The 13119-nt window shown below is 36.6% G+C and overlaps 1 long non-coding RNA gene across 3 annotated transcripts; it reads right to left on the bottom strand.

Annotated features, from left to right (window-relative positions):
* Positions 1–6249: 6249 nt before the first annotated feature.
* On the bottom strand, positions 6250–9098 carry LOC135151671 (uncharacterized). 3 transcript variants are annotated; one of them, XR_010290524.1, is made up of 6 exons: positions 8625–9097; positions 8140–8204; positions 7553–8050; positions 6995–7462; positions 6756–6890; positions 6250–6658 (listed from the first exon to the last, which is right to left on the bottom strand). It is a non-coding gene; the product is annotated as an uncharacterized LOC135151671 (long non-coding RNA). The 3 variants fall into 3 exon arrangements; XR_010290523.1 differs by having other exon boundaries at positions 7553–8204; positions 8625–9098; XR_010290522.1 differs by having other exon boundaries at positions 8140–9097.
* Between the last annotated feature and the right edge of the window lie 4021 nt (positions 9099–13119).

The raw sequence follows: 13119 nt of genomic DNA, 5'->3' as shown, positions 1-13119 counted from the left end.
TTTATATTTATATAACAGAAAGTATATAATTTGAAATCAAAGCTTCCTTCCTTTAAAATCAAATAAATAAATTTGGTATTTATGACTATATTTATATAAAAGAATGTATATACTCTTTTCTGAAAATATATACATAGATATATAAATATATTAAAATTCTTTTGTGGTCGGAAATCATTGTGTTGGTGTCACCATAAGTACGGAGATATTTATATGTAGATATTACTGAAAATATAGTTTCTATTTTGGAGAATGTATATATATTTTCTAAAATTCCTTTATGATTAAAAGCCATTTTCATCTTGTCATTTATTTAGAGAGAAAATGCTATTGTAGATATAGGTACAATTGCAAAAATTATATATTTTTATTATTAGAGAAAACATACTACTTAGCTCTTCTCTTTTTCTCTTTTTTTTTTTATTTAAGAAAACATAAATTCTTAGTACCGTCTCATTTAAATGAAAAAAATCGTGTATTATTATCATGCATGAAAGAAAATGCAACAGTAATATCATCATCAATTATAATATGTGCCAAAGGTAAAGCAGTAATATCTCGAGGAATGATTATATAATCATCATGATAATGTGCTGTAGCAATACATCCCAAAATAAGTCAAAGTATCATCAAATAGGTACATAGTCATCATCATCCTACTACATCCATATCTAGAGTCATCAACCTATCTAGAGTCAAATAAACTCGAGATCGCAACAAAAGAGGCAAAATATGCGATCCCATCAGTCATCGTGTAGTCATCTCCCAATATGTAAGCGTCAGTCCATATGTAGTCATATATATACTCCCTGAATGATAGAGATGCGCAGTCGTCTATATATGCCATCCCTCAAAAGCAAAAGTATCATCTGTCGTCTGTCAATGTGGACGAAACATCTCATCCACCCGGCTCAGAAACTCACATCTGGTCAGCTCAACTAAAGCAGCAACAGCTCCCTGATCAACAGCTCCGGCACTACTGGATGGTAACTCAGCAATAGCACTCTGTAGTCCGGTGATCACTGAAGTAGCAGTCTGGTGCATCACATCAATAACCTCATTCCTCCTAACTAGACCATCCTCAGCAACAGGAGCAGCGGGCCTCGAAGTCGCAATCATCCTCAACAGTGCATCCCGAGTAATAAAAACCTCGTGGTATCTAGCATACAACTCATCATAAGACAACCTCAGCTCCTCGAACAGAAATGCGGGTACAGTGGCAATCGTATCCTCCATCTGTCCCGTAGCAGTCACAGGGAAGGGTGCAAATAACCCTCCCAATCCAGTGGTAACAGCAGATACTGGTATGGTAGGAGTAGGTGGAGCAGTATCACATACCGGAGCCTCAGGTCCGGAAGATCCCAGCATAGGTGAAATAATGGTAAGAGGTACATGCATCTCCAGCTCAGCAGTAACATGAATAGGTGGTATCTGATCAGTGGTGGTGGGGATAGGTGGTGGCACCCGCTCAATGGTAGCACCAATCTCAGCAGGGGTCAAGGTCTCGTAAGCTGGCAAAGTGGCATCGGGTACACCCGTGATCATAGCAGTAATCTCCGGAAGTGTGGGGTGGAAGTGCCTATCCAACTCAGCCATAACATGATCATCCTGACTCTCAGTAGTAAGTACCGGCACAGAAGTAGTCAAAGGTGCCGAAAGTGTGGGCACCTGGGTCAGATCCGGAAGGGCAGCATACACTGAAGTCACAGGCTCCTCTATGCCCAATGTAGTATCAACCGGATCCACAGTCTCAGCCCTAAGTGGAGATGGAGCAGTCAAATCGATCACAACTGGTGGTGATCTAGGCGGTGGTGGAAGAACCTGAATGGACGAGTCCTCGCTCTCCATATACTCCTCAGTCGGATCAGTGTCTGAACTAGAGTCCACGACCTCCCTAGGGAAAGGTGTAGGAGATCGGTCTCGGGCAGATCGGTAGTCAGACATCTATACAACATAAGCAAAATCTATTAGTTACTATATAAGTTCCAAAGCTTTTAAGTGTAAATGTAAATATATTCTAAGTCTCAGTTTATAGGGGTTATCGGTTGCTAGTCCCCTAGCTTAGTCGTATATAAGTATATATGTATAGACTAAGCGCTTTTTCTACTATCATACGCTTCTAATCCCACGTAGTTATATTCCTAGGTTTCTCGTTCCTAGTAATAGTAACTACAGCTCTGATACCAACTCTGTAACGACCCCAAACTCACCCTTTCGTGAATTTAGGACGTTACGGTACCAAGCTTCGCAACCTGCAAACATACGTTAATATAATATAGAGCCATAATATAAGTTCAGTGGGTACCAATCCACAAGTCCTTGGATCATCTCCACAACGTACATATCCCAAAAGTCTAGTCACGTAGGACTTCATAGTACTTAAAAGTTATACAGTATTTATTTAAATATAATAACTAGCTACGAGGTTCAGGTGCATCCTCGTAAATTGCTCCCGCCATGTGCAGGCTCCTTTCCTTTTCTCTGCCTCGATTGTAGACTCGGGTCATCATCCTCATTCTTAACTGTTGAGTAAAATATATAATAGCAAGAAGTGAGCTCTTAATGGCTCAGCAAGTAAAATCTGTCACAGGATTTTCACAAGACATGGTACAGACAATATATTCAATATATCTGAATTAATTTAAACCATGAAACACACATTCAGAAAGATCTCAATAAATCCACATATCTCGATATGAAAATCCAAAAAAAGAACTTTAATTACTGAGAACTGGTCAAATCCGCCCCGATACAGCAGCGATGCGATCAACTACCGCCGAGTACCGTTCTCCTGCGCAACTTATCCTCACCCGATCACGGCTCGAGATAAGCACGCCCTATCCTCTTTAGCTAGCATAACGAATATCTCGGAGGCCATCGTCGAACTCTTCCGACGTTCCCCGTATTCGTAAAAGTCCTCACTTGGGACCAAAATCTCATTCATAAATAAACACCGTGGATCACAAGCCACGTTGACCAGTGAGAATAACATCCTCCGGATTTAAGACTTTCGAATGAAATTAAATGATGAAAGTGATCACAAAATCCTAGATTCGAACAAGGAATCTAGCGGGTCTCGTTCAATAGGGGCGAAGGTAGTCGATATGAACAATATATCGACCATTGAATTAATTAAAGTGATTATTTCCGAAGAAGGGAAAATAATCCTAATTTATATAATAAATAAATGGTTGCTCCCGAACAAAGAGAAACAACCTTATTTACGCAAAATTCTGATTTCTGATTCTAGTTGCTCATAAGGAATAATGAATAAAATATAAGCTAAGTCGGGCAGAAATCATGAATAATAAAATTATAAATGTACAAAAATAATTCAACAAAAATAATAAAGAGAATATAGGGTAAGAAGTACTTGCCTCGATACCGCTTAAATAGTTTACAATTTTCTGGCCCACCTTTGCCAAAGGAAATTTATGCAGGAATAATCCTTTCTAAAATATTCACGCAAATAAAATAATAATATTTAGTCCAATATTCACACAATTCAACTTTAATTATCGTATTATTCAAATATTAGCATGGCGACCAAATATTTGATTTTGATTCATATAATAAGGCTCCCAGAATAAATTTATAAAATTAAATCTCCTTATAAAATATTCCTTGTCTATTTAAAATATTCTCGACGGCTCTTGTCATCATTCAAATTATAAATAATTCATATCATCAAAATTAATCATACTAGTAAATCTTCACATTAAGTAACCATTATTTATATCCTTCTTAGAATATTCATGTTGACTCTAAATTATTCCATATTTATTCCAGTTACTAGAATGATTTAATCTCATTAATTTTTTTATCCTTAAATATAAGATTTGTTACTTGGATCATATAATTGTGTTTAATATTAAAATCTATCATATCTCTTTTTAATCAAAAACCAATCTAATTTCATTCTTAAATTATTCGTCCAACCAACTATTAATTTTATTCTCACTAATAAATCTATTACACTTATATTCCTACAATTTATTTATTATTTGATTCTTTATTTTAAGTATTGTCCCTTAAATCACTCCTCCCCTCTTTACACTAACTTTAATTCTTTTATTTCCTAACTCCCTCACCAATCCGATTTTTTTCTTTTAATTGTTATAATATTTTAATATTTTATAATCCCTCTTTTATTATCTCTTATTAATTAAATCTGATTAGATTATTTACTGGATTGCCCTCATCTCCTCCCCAAGCTCCATCTTCTTCACCAAGCCTCCATCCATGGCTGCCGCCGGCAGCCACCGTCCGGCAACTTTCCGGCGACCTTCAAATCGCGCGCAACCACCATGAATCAACTCCCCGAATCCCGATCTATGCATCCCTCCATTTATTTTTGAGAAACTCAGCCTCCTTTCCATTTTCCGGCCAAACCCCGAACTCTACTCTTCTCCCTCTCTCTCTCTCTCCTCTTTTTCAGCCCTTGTTTTCTCGCCTCCGGGGCTTCACGTCGCGTGACGCGACGTCCACCACCGCTGGTGGCGGCGTCCGTCCGCCTTCCAGCCTCCTTCATCACGCACACACACGGCCACGCTCCCGAATCACCACACATCTTCTTCTCCCTCCGAATCTTGTAGCAACCGCCGCCCACCACCACCGCTGCCATGGCTGCCGCGGTGGTTCGGCCTCCCTCTCCGACCGTTCTTCACCCAACCACCTTCAAATATTCATTCCCATATACAATACAATACAACATCCCTATTAACATCTATTATTCATACCAAATATCAAAACCCCAAATCAAGTATAAACCCTAATTTTTTTGAATTTATATAGACACATGCTTTCACATGAGAGCTTAACGAAAGAAAACATAACAAAATAGGGTTACCACATATCAGTTTGTGATTGTTTTACCTTACACAGCTTTTCCTAATTTTACGGTGGTTGAAAGTATAAGCATACCAAAAATAAACAAAATAAATAATAACAAAAAGGGTAAGAATATTTATTCATTCAAACTCATCCACAAATCTTGGGTGCATTTAAGGCCACTCACACCACATGCTACAGAACTCCTATTTTATATACATGATGACAAATAAGTTGAGGGACACAAGAATCTTACCTTTAATTAACTAGTACTTGCTTACAAAGACCAAATCTTCACTTGATTCCACACCAAATCTTTACTTCTCTTGAAAACTCCTTTCTCTCACTACACCTTCTTGGTCTCTCTTTCTCTCTCTAACTCTCACCAAATGCAAGCTTCCCCTTTTTTAGTTACTCTTAACACTTCTAATAATTTTATTTTAATTTATTAATTCTCTAGAGGCTTCCACTAGAAGATCTTATAATTTTATAATATTTTCTCACCAAAATATCTCCATTGCTAGGAGATCTTTTCACTTACAAATATCTTTTATTTTCAATTTATTTAATTAGTTAAATCTTGAGGCTTCCACCAAAAGATTACAAATTTAATACTATTTCTCCTCAAAATATCTTCTCTACTCAAAATATCTACTATCCTCCAAAATATCTTTTACTATTTTATTAATTAAATCATTTTCTCCTTATTTCAATTTAATTAACATTTTGAGCCTACTACTTAAATATTTTAAATTCTATTTTATATTCTCACACAAAATACTTCACCTTCCAAAACATCTACTTTTTATATCTATTTTACACACTGGCGCCCTATTAATAAATAATCTGGTAAGCTCATAAATTGTTGGGCCCTTAATTAAATTAATACTCATATATATAATTGTATATGAATATATTTTATAACTCACAAAATATTCTCATACCACGATATATATCTATACATTTATTTAAAATAGCGGAATTTGTATTTGTATAGAATATCCGCTCCCAATTATTTATTATTCATTTGGCACTCGTTACTATCATAAAATTTACTTAAATAATTCGTGGCAATCTAAATTCTATTTATGTAACTTTTCTAGAGCGGTGCAAATTTACCGGCCACCACCGATTATTTATATAACTATAAATCAAATTCTCAGATACTTAAATCACAAAAGCAATATATTTTAGAAGATAAAATTTTTAACGTACCCAAAATTTTGACGGGTGTTACAGATTTCTATTTCAATCTTTATTAGGCTTAATTAAATTAAAAGAGTCTAATCCTTTTTGGGAAGCATGATTTAATTGACTAACTTATCTGTTAAGATTTATTAAAGATAAAAAATGGATATATGATACAGTTAAATAACGAGATAATGACTTTTATATATACTTCAACGCAAAATAATTCAAACCAGAATATAGTATCGCAACCAACATTGTCAAGTTTATCAAATGTGCAAAAGTGCACATTATCCAGATCTCCAACCAAACAAAGTTAAAGGCATACGATCAAACCATGATCAAAAATACAAGTCTGATAGGAATTAAACTGTTGCTGCAAGTTTTCTTAAACCTAGAGTGGAGCTACTTTGGTCACAAGAAACACATCAATCCCGTTTTCTTCCATCAGCTGCCAGTTTAGAACATCATCAACTTTGTATTCATTATCCCTTAAAAATTTATTCCAGCCAGCAGACAGTCGTGCACGATTGCCGTGCAGCACCATGCCTAATCTCCAAGAACCCTTCTCTCATCTGAGCTCAAGTTCATCGCCTTTGTTCCATTCACGGTTTGGAGGATAGATGGCAACTGGAATAAACTGGAGTGAAACAAATAACAGGAGATATAAGGAGTCCTTTTAAATTGTACGAACATTAAAAATATGTTACTCTAGATATTATCAAGAAAATATATACTTACCGCGCCATGTGTTTTCTTATCAACGAGCAGAGTAGAGACTGTGATGGTGAACTGCAGATCATTCTCTGCCATTTCATCGTCAACACCAGCATTTCCGCCAGAGGATTCCGAGCTGTGTTCGCTGTCCTCATCTAAATCTTAAGAGAAGAAACAGTTGGAAGTACAGTCTGTTGATATCAAATTCAATTAGTGTTGTAAAGATGAATGTTAAAATATTAAGATTTTAGGTTTGTACCATAATCACTTCTCAGATCAGGCTTGAGGAACCAATGTTCATCTCCAAGGTACTTGGCGCTTCAGATTCTTCTTTTGTAGGCTATCTCCATGCCATCTTTCTGAAAGATTCTAGCAGTCATGACAATACTGATGTTCAAGGAAAAAACAATCGCCTCCTTCTCGATGTCCTTGAAATGCTTTAGCATATCCTCGAGGTTGTAGATATAACCATTTGGCACATTATAAAAAATGTACGAGCTTCTATCATCAACATCAAGTTGCTTAATTCTACACAACCTACTGCAATATTTCTTGCTAAACAGTCTTGGAAGAACCTGTGAATTTGATCAAAATTAAGGAGAATGGGGTATATTACAATTGCGAAAATATTACACACTTTATTATGCAGATGAACTCACAAAGTGTCCTTCCTTTTCAGCATGTGGATACACCATTTTGTAGAACGAATGTTCAGCATTGGATGTCCCTGATCATTACATATAATAAACATATAGTCAGATACCATAAAGATCGAATTGAAGCTTTACACTGAAAATAGAATGGTGATGTTATATACCCTGAACACACGCATCAGACCAGGCCTCAGCTTTGAAGATGTAGATATTTAAGATATTTTCTTCGTCTGTGTTGTGTTGAAAAGTAGCAGATTATCTCCCGCTTCAAGCCCTGATTCCTTTGCAAAATCTGCCCAGCCTCTGCCAAACGAACACCTATTGTTCTGCCAACTGACTTGGACTTCCCAGTACGTCCTTTCTAACCTGAGGACAACTTTGCTGTCATCATCCCATTTGTTATAAAACTTCTCCCAGGAACGATCTAATTCCTGTTATTCAGTGTCCCTAAAAAGCTTAACCTCAAACAAACCATCTCCGTAGTACTCAAACAAGGCAACATTGTACACCGTCAGACCATAATATCTCATGAATTTACCAATATCGTAAATTTTCCTCACTTCTTTATAATATTTTGCATGCCACAGATATTTTTTACATCTTCTTCCTTGCTGACTAGGAAGACAATCACCACATCTCTCATGGAAAGCTGCTGGAACCCTCTGTATTCAATGCATACAAACAAAATAAATCTTATAGATATGGGTATCACAGAAAAGAAAAGATATTATAATGATAACTTAACCATTACCACTGCCCCAAAGATGTCGCATTCTATGTTTGCGGCGAGAAAGCTACATTTCTTATCCAATTTCCCTAAATTACATAGACATTGAAAACAGGTACACACTAAGACATGATCAGCATGGAATTTTCACCAACACAACAGGGATCAAAACATACCCTTATTACACAACTTTGTCCTGATTTCGAATATTATAAACTTAATCAAACAGGGAAACACACAGATATATAATGTATACAATACAAGAGTGCATGTGATCTCTTGTTGACATATCACTTCTGCCAAGTATCCACACAACAACTAATTTAGGTAAACAGAAGAACATGGAATGATTCGTAATCAGAGTGAAGACAGAGGTTAATAGACAAATTCAATCCAACAAATTAGAAAAGGCAAAACATCGACAACACTGTGAACTAATGTAAGCAATTGTATACAGTTCAATTGAAAGCGATCAATTGAAACAACGAAGCAGCAATGAGGTGGTGTACCTTCATCTTGGTGGTCGAAAAGTTTAGTTAAAAACAATAACAATGGGATGCTGCAGTCTGGAGAACACGATTCAGCTTCTAAGCACACCGTCGCATGCAAACAGGGTTTAGAGCTTGGTAATAGCTACGGTAGTCTTTTATGACATAGTGGTTTAATGGGTCTTTTATTACTCTTACCTGTTTTGTGTACCCGTAAATTAAATTATTTCCCCTTTATCAATTTAAAATGTTTGAATATATATTATTTGATAATAAGATAAAGAAGCACTAATAACAATATTTGATTTTTTAGTCATATTAGGGCGAATCAAAAAATTTAACATATAATAATATATGAATTTTTTATAAAATATGGATATAATACAACAATTTACATATACAGTCATAACAATAATTGAATTTTTTTTAGGCACAAAAATATAAACATGTTATAATATATCGATTTTTATATGCATATGAAATGTATGTTGTCGAATGCTGAAATTTATTTTATTTCAGCCTCTCCTTTGTATATTATTATTTTTGTATACAGTCATAATTTTCAAATTTATTAACTCGAATTATCGCACATTGTATTATTCCAATGTATCCTATTATTATTATTATCTCTCTATATTATAAATCCTGTTGCGTTTTTCCTTATAAAAAGACCACTTTGTCCCTCTACATTTTCTGTTATTTCATTATACGGCCACTCAAAGACAGCTGGCTCCCTCCCAGCCACATATCTCCTCACCATCTCATCTCTCTGTCCATTACTGTACCTCTACATTTGCTTTAGTTTGAATTCAATTAGGAATCCATATCGAGCTTGGCGCTGCTACTGTCTCTCGGCTTTTTTATTTTGCATCCATGGAGAATGTGTTTCAATTTGAGAAGGTGTTTCCATGAAGAAGGTGTTTTCATCGTTTTATTACGTTAATTTAAGGTTTTATAAATGCTTTTTACTGTCGAATCTAATACTCTATTGATCCGATTTATGCTTCTCTCTCTGCTGTGTCCCCTTTTCCTAGGGTTTCAAGCGCCGTGGGAAATCGGTTTTCCAATTAAATTTCTCTCGCCGGAGCTGGTAATCTCTTGACTTCTCTGCGTTTCTTAATTCGATTTTCTTTAATTACTGCATATTTGTTAGTATTTTTCTTGAAGATATATATATATATATATATATATATATATATATATAAATATTTTGCTTTTTTTCCTTTCAGTTTCACAGCTTGAGATATATGTATTTGATATGGCGAGTTTGTTTTGAGATGGATATTTGTGTTTTATTTGTGCATCCCAACCATTTGATATAAGTTCTAAGAGAAAGTTAAACTGTTTTTTCTAAATTTAAGACTTTGAGTTACAGAGAGATATGTTGGTTTTGTACACATAGATTATGAGATGCTTTATTTGACACATGCCTTGTTTCTGTTTTTGCAGGTTGGAGACATCTTTGAAGAAATTATTAAAAGAGAAAAGCTTTAAAAAAGTACTAATCATGATTATGTTCCGTTTATAAGTTTTCGCTTGAATAAGCTTTGGGAAAGATAATGTTTTGGTAAAATATAGTCACCTTTGACATGTTTTAGTATATAACAAAACTGTTTCTATTTGTAGCTATGACATTAACCAAATCATAATCATAAACATACACAAAAAGTGACAGGCTATGTCAACAATTTATACTTGAATTTTGTGGTATTCGTTAAGGTACATATACATTCTTTGCTGAATTTGTTTTGTTTTTAGGTCTCATTAGCAGTGGTATTTTACTACAGTTCTTTTACTGCAGCACCGAAGTAAAAGGTGATGAAATATGTTCTGCAGACTCATACGACCCTCTCTAAAGACTCTGTCTCAGGCTTGGAACAAAGTTTTACAGAAGGAGCTCCTCCTTCAGCAGAATCAAGGAAGAATCATAATAATTTTATGATTCAGAAAAATATCATGCTACCAGTTCTCCTTGGTATATTTTATGAGCCAGTTGCTTAGCAGGATACTTTGATAAAGCCTCTTCATTCAGATAGACAGTGCTTAATAGCTCCTTGTGAACGAACTTTACACAATATGGATTCTTGACAACCTGTGGACTGTTGAAGACAGCACAATCCAACAGCTTATCACGAAGGAGTTCGTTCAGGTTGGAGCATCGCTTTACCTTATTGCGAAGTACCCAGAGCTCAGACACAGAGAATGAACCATTTCTCTGTGTATATACAATCAGCTCCTACTGTTCAAGCAAATTATTGACTCCAACAGTCAAGTAATCAATTTCTAAAGCAAAGGCATGCATAAAGATATCCTCGTCAGGGTTTACCTCTCGAAGATCGTAGATCAAAGATAAAAACTTTCTGTCATTGAAAGGCTCCCTTTGAGGTCCATTGAAAATCCTCTTTGCAATGTCCCAGCTTTTTCCAACTTTCCTTTTTATATCAAGATTCTTCTGCTTGCACGCAGCATCATAGATTTTCTGCTTTTCTTTCTTGATTTGCTCTTCAGTTATCAGCTTGTCCTCTAGAAGTTTCTGGTAATCTCGAAGCTTACGCTTCCTAGCTTCATTCTCAGCTTTAAACTTCCGGACATTTTTTTCGTGTTCAGGATCAACAGGTTCTTCATCCTGGAATAAATAGCTCTCCTCAAATTTACCTTCTTCCTCTGCTTGACGGTAAGTAGCATCGAAGACGTCATCATCATCCATGTCTTGTGGAAAATCATCATAATTATCAGAATTGAAGACATCCTCAGATTGATGTAACGGCTCCTTGCCTTTTGACTTTCCAGAATTGTCAGGAGCAGATTCAGAAGTATTCCCTTTGTTGCTTTGATTTGAGCTATTTCCCCTGTCATCTCTGTCACCTTTGTCTCTTTCTCTTCTATCTCCTCTATTCTCCCCCTTAGTTGAGGGATCCTCTCTGGAGGTATCAGCATCTGACTTTGAGTTCTTTAGGAGTTGATCCAGCTTTCTGTCGATATCATCAAATTTTGACATATACAGTGCATGATTAGATCTCATTTCGACAGTCAAGTCATGAATTTCTCCTCTAAGCTCATCCCTGGAAGAACTGGATGGCCTTTCATCAGCTTTCTTCTCTAGGGTCACCAACTGTGCACCCTTTAGCCTCTCATTTTCAGCTATCATCCGGGCTAATTCAGCTCTAAGCTTAGACATTTGTTCCTCAAACAGAGCCGGGTCAGTGTGTGCACTCACCTCATGTACACTCATAGCTGTTTCACTAGCCTCACGTGCATGTGTATCGCTCGGTGTTTGCCTTTCATCACTCATTGTTTGCGCTCTTCCAGCTGTACCTGTATAAACTACCAATGCCCCCTGAGATGGGTTCAAAGGTAGTGGAGGAACAAACTGTCCTCCGGAAGCCTGTGAGGGTAAGTTTACTTGCACGTTGCCAAGTACCGCCTGATCAGAAAAGAAAGTTTGATCAGAAAAGTTTTCATACATGATAAACTGGTTTTGAAAATCTGTGCAATCAGTAAACATAGTAACCTGTGTATTTGTTGGTTCTTGCACTAGCGTGAGTGCTAGCGCAGTGCTTGACTCTGTACAGGGTACCGTGGCAGAGCGGTCAACTTCAATGGCTTCATTCTGTTGAGAGAATGAGTCCAGAGACTGTTTTAGTGCCTGTTCCATGTCCAAGTCTTGTTGGGAAGGCAAGGATGAGGCTGCAGATGTCTCCAAGGCTTCCAACCTTGGCTTCTTTATGGAAGACAGAGCTGCGGGTTGACTCGACAAACTGCTTGTACTCCTCTTTCTGGCAATCTTACGAATAGGTTGAGTAGTAGTGATGATTGTTGTGTTTGCAGAAGAAGGAATGGGTTGAACAATGTCATCAGCTGGGATATGAACCTGTGTGTTGTCAGGTTCATTGCTGGTAGTCTGGAAAACAAAATCAAGGTCACAAACATAATCTGACATATCAATATTAAAGTTAGAAGAGAAGTCAGAAAGTACCTGAGCTACCTGTAGGTCCTTTCGAAAGGACTACAACTCTGGATTTGAGGATGAGTCAGCAGGTAGTGGTTGTGAGGTTGATTGTGTTTGTGGGAAAAAGTGGGTGTGTTGTTGTTGTGGTAGTGGTTCAGATGAAGACGGTTGAGTTTCGAAGAAGTTGTATTCCTGGCGTTCGTCTTCAACTGTGTGTGTTTGATGTAGAGGGGAATGATGTGGTGATTGGTATGGTGACTGATGTGGAGATTGATGTGGTTCAGGGTGTTGAGGTTGATGGTGTTCTGGTTGTGGTTGAGGTTGTTGTTGTTGCTGTTCTTGAGCCACTTGAAACTGATGCAGTTGTTGTTGAGCATTGAACTGTTCCAACAAGTATGGAGTTACGACCAGGGGTACATTTTCATGTTTTCTCTTATTGGTCAGAGATTTCATCAGTTTTGTACAGACACGAGAAGTTGGTGCAATTGGAGAATTGAAATATGAGTTCTTCTCCGCGTCTGTCATCTTGTCATTCAGAAAAAGCATTAAGAACCGAGGGAAAAAGCA

Source organism: Daucus carota, chromosome 3 (genome assembly GCF_001625215.2).
Source record: "Daucus carota subsp. sativus chromosome 3, DH1 v3.0, whole genome shotgun sequence".
Lineage (NCBI taxonomy): Eukaryota > Viridiplantae > Streptophyta > Magnoliopsida > Apiales > Apiaceae > Daucus > Daucus carota.
This window is presented reverse-complemented; position numbering and strand designations above follow the sequence as displayed.